The 12480-nt window shown below is 33.4% G+C and overlaps 1 protein-coding gene across 14 annotated transcripts in view; it reads right to left on the reverse strand.

Moving 5' to 3' along the window:
• Nucleotides 1–12480, reverse strand: part of LOC145297622 (FMRFamide receptor-like) — a 1184367-nt gene that overhangs the window by 764745 nt on the left and 407142 nt on the right. The window lies entirely within an intron of this gene.

Here is a 12480-nt window from a genome sequence, read left to right on the forward strand (position 1 = left end):
ATATATAGAGAGAGAGAGAGAGAGAGAGAGTAGTATGTGTACCCGGCGTTTCCTGTGTTGACAATTAGTACACTACTCATTTTCATCATGTGAAACGTGGATACCCGCCCCAAATTCCATAAATAAAAGAACGGATAAAAACATGTAAATATAATCGCCCCAAAAAAAGAAGAATTACTTGATACTCTCTCCATCAAATGTTTCGGCAGACGGGATACCAAGCATAGAACCTATTCTCTGAATATTGCGCACTGGAAAAAAAACCCACTTCCCCAAAAATAAATAATTAAAAATAAATCATTTCAACTTTTGTTTCAATAAAAATAGCAACGAATACCCGTGCGATAGCAAAAAAAAAAAGAATAAAATAAAATTTGCCAAGTAGTTAGATCCCGTGAAGAAATGAAGATCTACCAAAAATTTATTCACAAAACAATTAAATGAACATTTTCGTCATTTTATGATTCTCATGTATTCCTCACCAGACGCCAAATTGAATATACTGTTATTTATATTACAAACGTAATTCCGCACTCCCAAATATTGTATTTGTCATGTTTTACCCCCTTGGTCGCCAAAGTAGAAAAAATGCTAGAGAATACATGTATAGTTCAAAGCTTATTGGCCAAAAATAAGTTCTCATTTGACGTTAAATTTTTATGGAAAAGTGATCCACCACTCTAAAATGTTATTTCTTTTTCAAAATTTCTTCTTACATGTTATTTATAAAGGTTGGTTAAACGTATCAGATTAGGTCCAACAACGTAGATCTTCATTTTTTTTTTCAGTGTTTAAACGACGCTTCGTCACGCCGTCAAAATGTACCTTTTTTTACTAGAAAGTTAAGTTTGTAATCGAGGAGATGAACGTGAAAAAAAAATAAAAACGAAGTGTAAAATGTGGAATTACGAGTGGGGCAGTAGATCTTTATTTCTTTTTAGGTTTTAACGACAGTGGGTCACATCGAAAAATTTACCGATTTCTGTATAGCCGTTTAAAGAATAATAAAAGCAACAGTCTTTCCGTAATAGTTGTTTTTGTTTGTTTGAATATTTAAAAAAATGAAAGTCAAATATTTTTCTATTAACACATAATTATGTTTCAACCTGGAAACCTATTAAATTTAGCAAATTATTTATTTTCTGAATAGTTTAGTGGCAACTAACTCTAAAAATGTTTTCTAAAAAAATCAATGTTGGAATAATAATTCGAAATAAATTAAATGTTTATATGTTATCAATATAATTATTGTTTAAAATTCATAAGAAAGCAATTTTAAATAAAACACTTATAACAATTTTCTCGCAATCAACATTCACTAAAATACTGCTCTTTAATAAAATCCAGTTTTCTTAATGTTATATACAAATGAGATGATCAAGTTTGCAAGAATCATACTATATCCCTATAAATATATAAAGTGAACTCATTTTCCCCTATGATTTTGACCTTCATGGGATTAAAAATCAAGACATTTCATGTAAATGCACAAACTGCGGTACAAAATCTGAGGTTTGTCTTAGACATATTACCTCTCCATTTCTTCGATAACTGTAGATTCCTATATTTTTTGTGCTGAGAGTTCATTGCAACACTCGGTTTAAATCAATGGAAGTACTAAAATCTTTTCTCTATAATAAATCATTTCCCCCCTCGCCACCACTTACAACGTTTCCGGGGTTGTTTACAAGGCATAGTAATGAAAGAACGTCGGTTTGGGTTTTCTTTACTTCGTAGGTGCTTAAAAAATGGAATGGAATTTTACCGTGCCTTTCCGTTATAGGCTTCCTTAAGTGAAACGCACCACGGAATGAACCGATACCGATATCCCCACACGCATTAATTCTTATCCCACGTTTCTTTTTCGTTGCTTAATTACCTTTTATATTACTTCAACAAATTGCACAGCATACTTAAAAAAGAACGAAACGAACTACCCTTTGATTCCATTTTTACTACCAACTCAATTGGGCTCCAACTCTTACTTACGTATACAACTTTAATTATGACACGTGTATTTCTCTTTCAGAGTAGCCTCATCAAATAGCACTTAGCAGTCGATATTCAGGAAAATGGATATTATATCACATTGCATTATAAAACCGTCCACTTCTTCTGTGTGATTTTATCGATAACGCCATTCACGTAAAATTTGCTTACAAAATGTTTAGTGTTTAGGCTTACCCCGTTCACTGTCTTCCACTGTAGAACGCCGGATTTCATATTTTTTTTACGTTTTTCTTGCTTTCATGAGATACACTAACATGCCCAAACGAATGCCATCATTCTTTAATTATGTTTATTTAAATAGTTGCCTAAACACGCGAATAGATTTTCCCACTTCCTTCCTTTCAAATATTTCTCTATAAAAAAACATGCATTCAATTTCACTTATTCGCCAGCGAGTGGAGAAAATGAAACCATAACTTATAATGTGCGTTTTTTTACCACTTTTTCCTATACAAAATTAGTGATTCATTTCAGTTTTCCTCTCAAAAACATTCAGATACAATTACAATCAAAACATTCAGTTTCATCTGATTGCCAGGAGTGCGGGGAACAAATAAATAAATAAATTGAGTTTCATTTCTTTGCCAAGAGGGGTCTACTGGGAACATAAACAATAATGTCATTTTTCCTAACATTTTTGCACTAAGCAAAAATGATTCATTCCATTTTTTTTATAAAATAAAAATATAAAATATCATTTCCGTTTTATTTCGTTTTGTAGTAGCTTAAAAAGACTGGAATGAAATTTAACGTTCCTTCTCGCTAAATAAATAAATAAAAATCATTTCCGGTTTATTTCGTTTCCAAAATAATGGCCGTTGTTTGTATTTCCTTAAAATTTACTCCTGTATATATTAGCTAAATCGGTTCATACAGTAGTAAACTCATACATTTAATTCAGTATTTGAAACGTTGAAATTATTTTTTGATCGGTTGCGGAGAGGGGGGTTAAAACCATAAACTGAATTGTGTCATATTTTTTTCAGTTTAAAAGGCGATCAAATATCAGAAGTCAACCAACAAGAACATAGATTTCATATATAATAAAATGAATATCCACATATATAAATCCAACTTTAACGATATCTTTTTGTGTATTACATTTTTAGTGAATGTACAGAATAGTTACAAAACATCTGCCAACCCGGTAACATAAGTGCATAAGTACCAATAAAGTGAGTGTTCATACCGTAATCAGCTAAATCCATAAGAAGCGGCATTAAATGAATGTTTTTTTTTTATTGTCGCTACACCGTAATCACGTGATTACAATTTATGCAGACAACAAATTGGGAGACAAAAGGGTCAGGAGAATCCGGAAGAGTAATTCGATCAGGTACGATGGAAAAAATACTAGAAAAAACAAGTTTGTCTTATTAAGAAATATAACGAAAGAATAATTCGTTGCTTTATTTTTACATTTTAGCCCCAAACACGGCACATTGCGATTTCGTTGTAGGAGGCCACTATCAGGGACATAAGAACCAGGGATACTGTGTAGGGGGTTGGGAAGCAAGATGTGGGGGCACGTTGCGCTTGAACTTTTGCATGTCAGTACAGTCGGGAAAGCAGGGACCCGGAAGGGAATTCCAAATCTAGCTGTTCTGGAGAAGAAACTACTGGAGTAGAAGATTCTCTTGCATCTAGTGATCTCTACTGTGAAGGGGTAGGATTTAGCTGCTTGTCGGGTTTGTAGGGGGTATTTACGTCGAAGGGGCAAAAGTGCTTGCAGTTCCTTAGAGCATTCACCATGAAGTACTTATAGAACAGGCAGAGGGATGCAACATTTCGTCGATGTGACAGAGGCTTAAGGAAAGCTGATAGTTCAAGACTTATCAGATTGGCGACTCTCTTTGGAACATTGTCTAGGAGCGAGAGACTAGTGGCAGATGAACAGGCCAAATGTGGCAACAATACTCCATGCATGGGTGAATGGTGGCCTTATAGAAGTATAGGATACTTTTAGCACAGTAGATGGAACCTACCTTCTTCGCAGCGGTCCTGGCAATGTTCTCAATTTAATTATTCCAACTCATGTTTTCTGTGAACGTTAAGCTGAGGAGCTTAAAAGATGTACTTCCAGATAAAGAGTCATTTGGCCATTGTTAATGGCAGTAGGGAAGGTTTCTTGTAATTATTGAAGGAAACAAGTGTAATCTTCGCAGTATTGAATGTGACCATCCATTTTAGTCCCCATTCCACTACGGATTGAAGGTTTTCATGTAGTGTTTCTGCCATTTCTTTAGATATGTGTTCATTTGTTTTCCTGTCGGGTCTGTTATAGAGCGGGGTTTCGTCAGCATACATACCCATCTCACAGACAATTTTGTCAGGGAGGTCATTTATGAATATTAGGAATGACAAAGTTCCAAGGATATAACCCTGAGGCACTCCCGTATTTATATCATATTGTTTAGATGTACGCCCGTCAACGACAACCTGGATTTTTCTCTTATCAAAGAAGGATCTAATTATGCTACGTATTCTTCCAGTGATGCTGTATGATCTGATTTTCTTGAGAAGACCCTCATGCCATACACAGACAAAAATTTTAGATATATTTAGATCTACCTCTCTATCCTCCCACGCTGCCACTAGGGAAGCAGTTTTCCAACAGGCAGGAAAGCAAGATTCATGAGGGCATTTGCTGTAAAGTTTGGAGAGAACCGGCGCTACTCCGATGGAGCATTTGTTTAATAGCACAGCCGGGATAAGGTCAGGTACACATGCTTTTGCAGTGTCAAGCTTTCTTTTGATAGCATGCACCTTAGAAGGGGTGATTTTCAGATCGTCTAGTGTGGCGTCTGTCGGGTTCCTAATTTCTGTGCTTCGATGCGTTGTAGGGTGGTTTCAGTAAATTCTCTCTTCGCTGTTGCAATTTCGTTCTTACAGTTATTTCTGGCTTCAATGTACTTCTGTCTGTTTTAAGTAGAGTTAGGTATTTTACATTTCTGATATGTTGCCTTTGCGTTTTGGCGGCTGCAGAAGTTGAAGTGAACCATTGGGGAGAGTGGGGCTTGCTATAGAATTTGGGTGTGGGAACATGTGCTTCAATTGCCGCTTTGAACCATTTAGTAGGCTCATGTGCGCAATATTCAGCAGTAAGTGAAGAGATATTTTGCCATGGAGCGTCCCTGATGAGGTCCATGGTTGTTTCCCAGTCAGCCTTTTTATAGTATCCCGTTGTTTTGAGCAGTGGTTCTTCAGTTTTGGCTCTAGAGCTTAGGGCGATTTCAACCATTACCATTGCATGATCGGCGCCCCCAAGAGGGCTGTGGACATTCGTTACAAAATCACCTGGAACTGTGGTCAGAAACAGATATAGAAGTGATGCATATTGTTCTTGCTGGTCTGGGAAACGGGTTGGAAACGTAACCATCTGTGATAGGGAATGAGATATAGAGAAGGTTCGTGTTGTGGTACCAGTTGCGTCTGTGTAAGTTGAAAATCTAAGCCAGTTACTGTGGTGGACATTGAAGTAACTAAATACATGCACTTGTGCGCTAGTGTCGATGGAGAGTGCTGTATCTATGCTGTCAGAGACTTTGTTTATTATGGTGCAGTCCTGGGTCGAGGGAGAGCAGGAGAGAAAATAAAAGTAGCTAATGTTATGTTGCATGTTAAGTCCAAAGCACCTAAAGGTGTGATCATCCGGTTCTAGTTTAATTTCTCTAGTCAAGGGAAGGGTATTTTGAATGTAGACTCCAAACCCATGCATATATCTGTCAGAGTCCTTACAGCAGAGTGGAAGGTATCCAGGCATGTTAAACTAGTTAGGGGGATGGAGGAGTGTAGGTTAGTCTCAATTAGTGCTGAGATATCCGGGGTATTTGTTAAGAGAAATGGTTCAACATAATTTAAATTAGTTCTAAGCCCACGGATGTTCGTAAATGCGAGCCTCAATGGAAAAGGCAGGTTGTTTTTGTTTGAGGTTTAGACTGGTTTTAGCGTAATTTTTTTTAATGTACTGTCATTTTTATTTTTAAGAGTTTTAGTTTCGGTAAGGGGTGCTGATCAAGTTGTTATGCAGAATACAAGACATGCAACACAGGCAGATCATCAGCTGTTCCTCCATCTACTAGGATTGTGGTCTTAGAATAGCCCAGCGCGGATGAGTGCAGTGTCCCTTTCCATGCGCGACATGGCCCTACAAACATCCCGATATTATACTACTGTTGATGGAGCAGCCCCTCTAAGCGCTGCCAAAGAGTTAGGGTTCCTGTACCACCAGTCGGGAACAGCAGCCAGGAACTGTCCATCCGGTACCCTCAACCATTCAGATGATTGTCAACCCAATCTGTTACACTGGCACTCCCATGCCCTCCCAAGCGCCGAGTGTAATGGTTAGGGTGTGTTGGGAGTGAGGAAAAATAGCGTTCATTGCCCTAGTCAGGAAACAAGATCGACCAACAAGTGTCTCTGTCGACTCCCTGTGATTCGACCTTTACGCCTGGTTAATAGACAATGAAGGAGTGTAGAAGCCGAGCGATAGACAATGTCTATCTACTCCTTAAGCATTTTAAGTTTGCAGACCATTAATGTATTTGAGACACCAGCTCTAGGAAGGTTTCATCCAAAACTTGAGAGACCTTTCTTCCCTTAGGGTCAGCTTCAGATGTTTCATTCTCCTAGACGGATGACCCGGGCAGATCAACGGGTCCATCAGTATCGAAAGAGTTTGCCCCGGAAACCTGCGTCCTAATCCAGGTATTACTGCGACCCCGCGAGGGTGGTTGGTGTTGTTACTGCGTTAGTTTATAAAGGTTATATATCTACTGAGAGATTATAATCCTCAATTGATTACGGGACATTGCTATTTCATGTTTTGTTACTGGAGGAAGGGGTGAGTAAGAGTTCATGCAGTGGAAGCAGCTATATTTGCAAACAGTTCTGTTGGAAGGAGTTAATATTGCTTAATGTTTTTTCCTTTGCATTTATAATTGAGAAAAGAAATAAATAAATCAGTAAAAAATAAAAGTAAATTAACGTTTTCTTCCTTTTATGTTAATCTTGGCTTAGGAATAGGATAATGCGTTACAGAATGGCTTGATATTACGAATTAACTAAAACTTGTTTTACAAGTTTTGGATATTTTAGATGGCAGAAGAGTTATGTATATTCAATAGATACAAGTAACGTCCTTTTTTATAAGTACAATACAGTACAGGTGGAAGTAAATTATAAGCTATGGCGTCTACAATATGTATAATACAGTAAATATATATATGGGGAGATTTCCAGTAAGTGGGAAGGTAGGGGGCTTATGGGTATTATGTAGGTTTCCATTTCTAATAATGATATCTTCATCTTTCTTTTATAAATCAGGAAATTGTATTTTGCGTTACGGAGTATTTGTTCAGTTTTTGTTATTTAACATTGTGAGTCTAAGGAAGAAAGAGCTATTGCTATGTAATATAGATAGGCGTAAATCTAAGTACAGCCCGTAGTTAGTAATTATCTACCTGGTTAAGAACAAACTAGTGCATGCCTTGGGGTCAAAATGAATGGATATTTAGTGATCGTGACTTCCAATCGGACAGCATGCGAAGGTTAAGGGCTGAAAGCTGAGGATCCCCATCCAAATCGTGTGTAATGTATGCATGTTAGCGGCAGGTTGGGGAGTAGGACAGATTGTTAGTTTTCAGGAGAGGGTTAAACTTACAGAATACAGTGGAAGTAATTATTAGAATTTTGAGTGTAACGTTAAGTTTAGTTAGAACAAAAAAAAACATTTTTTTAATTTAATTTAACATGCAAATATAAGTCGTCTTGGAGGTAAAGTATATATATATTGGATATGCATAGATCCAGAAGAAAGTTGTACAGTAATGAGAGAAAAACTATTAGTGTTTTGTGCGTCGATATTCATAGTAAGTTTTGTACGGCTCAGTAAAAGTGCTAGCGACGTAGTTATTGTCATTGGGCTTAAGTTACAAATATTATTGAAAGTAAGACAATGGTCAGCGATTTGATATAGCTAGCGAGGAAGCAACATTTCAATTCAAGCAAGTTTATAGTAATAGATATGAAGTATACTACTTAATAATGTCCTATGTAACATTCTGGAATTTTGCCTAGCCTTTTTATCGCCAGTTTACTTGAATATCGCATGGGTGCGCAGTGTTTTGCCCCTTTCGAGTTGGGGGGGTAAATTTTTATCAGTTTAGTTTGCAAAGAATTCGTTCCTTTCTGGAAAATGCGTGCCTACATAAGGAAAAGTGCAGCAAAAGCAACAACAACAACAACAACAACAACATAATAATAATAATAATAATAATAATAATAATAATAATAATAATAATAATAATAATAATAATTTAACAAATAAATAAATAATGTGCGTTTCATTTTATTTCAAGTTTCCGGTCCGGGCATTTTAGTTTGATGGGCGCGAATATTTTTTATGGTGATTGGGCCAGGGTATTCCCGTTGTCACATGTACAAAAAACGTCAGAATGAAAGATAAAAATTTTTAAATTAATATTTAAAAATACTTTCTTATTTATTTAACTTATGAGTGTTACGTTTGTAGTCGATGAAATTAATGTGATAAAAGAAAAGCCAGATGATCTGGGTAAATTTCAGATGGGTAGGGGAGCATTGCTGTAATCGTCAGCATTTTTTCCCATTTTCACTAAGCACCAGCAACGCGTGGCTGAGTACAGCTTGTATTGTAATAAACGAGAGGGTAAAGTACGGAAGCTTTTGTATATAGTAATCAAATTGTGAACAAGCAATGAAACAAACAAATGAATAGGATATATATATATATATATATATATATATATATATATATATATATATATATATATATATATATATATATATATATATATATATTTGAAAAATTTCCGGGGGTTACAGAATTTTATACCGGCTAAATACAGACCAAAAAGCATAATGTATTTAAAAAATTAAAAAATGAAAATAAAGGTTAGCTAACCAGCTTTGGTTACTCATTTGTCAAAGTTAAATCGAGGATAATACGATTCTAAACGAACCAAAAAAAATCATGGCTATTGCGGGGGTAGGAAAGAAAGAAAAAAAACACAGAAATAAACGGGGGAATTTACATAGAGACTAAATTAAGTCCAAGCAAAATAAAATCTTCTAGGACTTAATTTAGACTTTATGTAATTTTCCCCCGTATATTACCCGAGGTTTCTTTCTTTACTACCCCCGCCATATTCATGACTTTGTTTTTTTTTTTTTTTAATCGTATTTTTCTCGATTAAACTTTGATAAGTGAGGAACGAAACCGGGTTAACTAACCTTTATTTTCATTTTTTTATTTTTTATATTCAATTATGCTTTTAAGCCTGTATTTAGCAACTGTGTATATATATATATATATATATATATATATATATATATATATATATATATATATATATATATATACAGATTTTATTAACGATTTTTATGTTGAACCACTTAGCGAAATGATTTGAATTAGGAAGATAAAACATAATGAAATAGATAAATTAAAAACTACAATTAGAGTAAGAAATAAAGATAGTAGGTCCAAAAACAACAGACGTTTAAAAAAATATGTATGATAGAAAAGGATTAGAAGGAGAAGTAAAAGATGGGGATTACTAAGACAATGTGCAGTACTACCTAATAGGCTATAGGGAAATGGTAATAAGACGAAGACTAGGTTATAAGCTACTAGGTATAAGGACAAACAAAACATGTTTTGGATAAACATTTTTACTGCATCATCTTTGGACTTTGGCCTCTTTGTTTTTTATCAATTTGTATTATTGTCAACGATTGCTTAACGTACTACGATATATATATATATATATATATATATATATATATATATATATATAGAGAGAGAGAGAGAGAGAGATGTGTAATAAAGTATACTTATACACCAATATAAATGTGTGGGCATGTGTGTGTTGAATGTTTAAAATGTTTCTTCTGTGCATTTTTGACAATCAATTCACGCTACTGGTGTCTACTTTTCGTTTGATGAGAACACATGTGTATTCTAATTTAATCATATCGCCAACACTTTGACATCAATGTATGTGCCTATCCCGGAAATATGACACTCAAAATAAAACGACGCACTGCGGTGCGTACACCATTTCAAATACTATTGCCTACAAAATGTATAAATAGTACAACACTGGTGTAACATAAATCAATGCAGTGAATATTAATATCAATCTGTCGAGCAAAAAGGATTATAAAATTTACCAAAGATGAAGTAAACAGACGTTTATTTAGATTTAAAAAGCGTGATATGAAAAATAATATATTAGATGCTCAAAAATACTAACAAGAGGGTGAATGCGCATACGTTCTACTGCACTAGGTGTAAGTTTTATACGTTTTTCATAAGCAGTTTTATTGTTTTAAGCAAATGAAATCCGTGCTTTTAAAAAGAATTCAATGTTAAGAATAGAAATGTTTTATGTGAATTACATTTATTCTTAAACACAGAAAATGCGAGTATGAAAAGTAATATGGTTGCGATTAAACTTAGAAAAGTAAAAGGACTTATAGTAAAAACTCGAAAAGACAAAGATTTTCTAGAAAAATATAAAATAAATATATAGCTTCCAATATTGCAGAATAAAGAATTGATTATATAATAGTAAATTTGATTTTTACAAAGAATCTTTATGCTGCAATATTTTCATTTTAAATGCATTATATTTTTTTACAAAATATCTTGATTTTTCATTTCCAGTTTTAACAGCTAGTTCTATACTTTTGGATCTTTAAATCTGTTCCATATTGCTTCTTATGCAGTTTCCTACATAATCCATGCATTTTTCTAATTTTTGTTTGCAACATTTGTTTGTGTTTAAAATAATATATTTTATATATTTGATTGGATATAATAAATAATACTGAATTATTTCATGAAATAATGTATTATAAAAATACTATAAGTGAATAGTTTTCATATATTCATTGTTAAATAATCTTACATGCAATAAACTTAATGTTTTTTGGAAGTTTCATCAATGTTCCTATAGATCTAAATAAATAATGATTCTGTAACGTAAAATCAACAGTAGACGCAGCAAATATCATTCCAAGATAGAAAAATATGCAAAAATGGTTAAAAATGTAATATATAAACAGATATTTGGAACGAACATAACAACGTTTGTTAAAAAATCAATTTTATAAATTAAACCAGTAAAAAATGAAAATTTAAGTCCACAAGTAAGTTATAATTAAATAATAATAAAATTACCTTTATCAGTTTTAATTTCACATTATTAAATGAAGAGTAATCAGAAAAAAAACAGCTCAAAATTGAAATTAATAATAAATTCAATGATTTCTTTTAGTATTTGATTAAAAACATTGTGACAAGAAATAAGAAAGATCAAATACCTCCAACAATATATATATATATATATATATATATATATATATATATATATAACCGGAGAAACATATAGATACATAATTAGTTTGTTAAAATTCTGGTTACATATATCATACATGTGTCAGTTTTGATTCTTTCAAATTATAACCTAGCGTAAGAAATATGCACTTACATTAATTTAATAATTTAAAAAGTATGCACTCACGACGCCAATGACATAAAAAATATTCAAAATACTGTTTCTAGTTATAACGCACTACATTACAAGCACTGTAGATCCAGTGAATTATCATTACTGATCTAACAGTCATAATATATGTATATATATATATATATATATATATATATATATATATATATATATATATATATATATATATACGTCTTTGTGTGCGGCTGTATATATATATATATATATATATATATATATATATATGTATATATATATATATATATATCAATAATGGCGTAATGTAACCATATTATAAGGTATTCACAGGTGTCCTTCCAATTTTCGGATTTTGATTATGTCAAAACGCAGTTTATTTCCTTTTGCTGGATTAAATATTGCTACTTCTTCTGATCAGTTAAGGGAAAATAAGATTTAGTAATTGATATAATAATTAAGTGATTGATTTTGAGCTACGAAACAGATACTGTCAATAATTGTAAATGTCAACCGAATTAAAGGAATAAAATGCAAGTTAGGAACCCTAGGAACTTTGGAATATTGACGTTTGCCATTCATTCATTCATTTATTCTCTCTCTCAGTCTCTCTCTCTATCTCTCTCTGTACGTATATATATATATATATATATATATATATATGTATATATGTATATGTGTGTGTGTGTGTGTCTGTGCGTGTGTGTGTATGTAAGGAATCATCTGGTATTTCTCTATAAGTCATGTCTTGCGCTCGCTTGGAGCCTACTTTTAATCCGACTTTGATCTCTTACTGACGATACCAGTCGCGTAGTGATCTAGATTTACCCTCATTTATTTAGAATGTTTATTATGTTTGTCAGTGGATCAGGCAGATGCATGTAGATCACATCATTAAAAAAAGATAAGTAAAGATGTACGTAACCTTTGAAGTGTCCTT

Source organism: Euprymna scolopes, chromosome 18 (assembly GCF_053919585.1).
Source record: "Euprymna scolopes isolate OS-2025 chromosome 18, ASM5391958v1, whole genome shotgun sequence".
NCBI lineage: Eukaryota > Metazoa > Mollusca > Cephalopoda > Sepiida > Sepiolidae > Euprymna > Euprymna scolopes.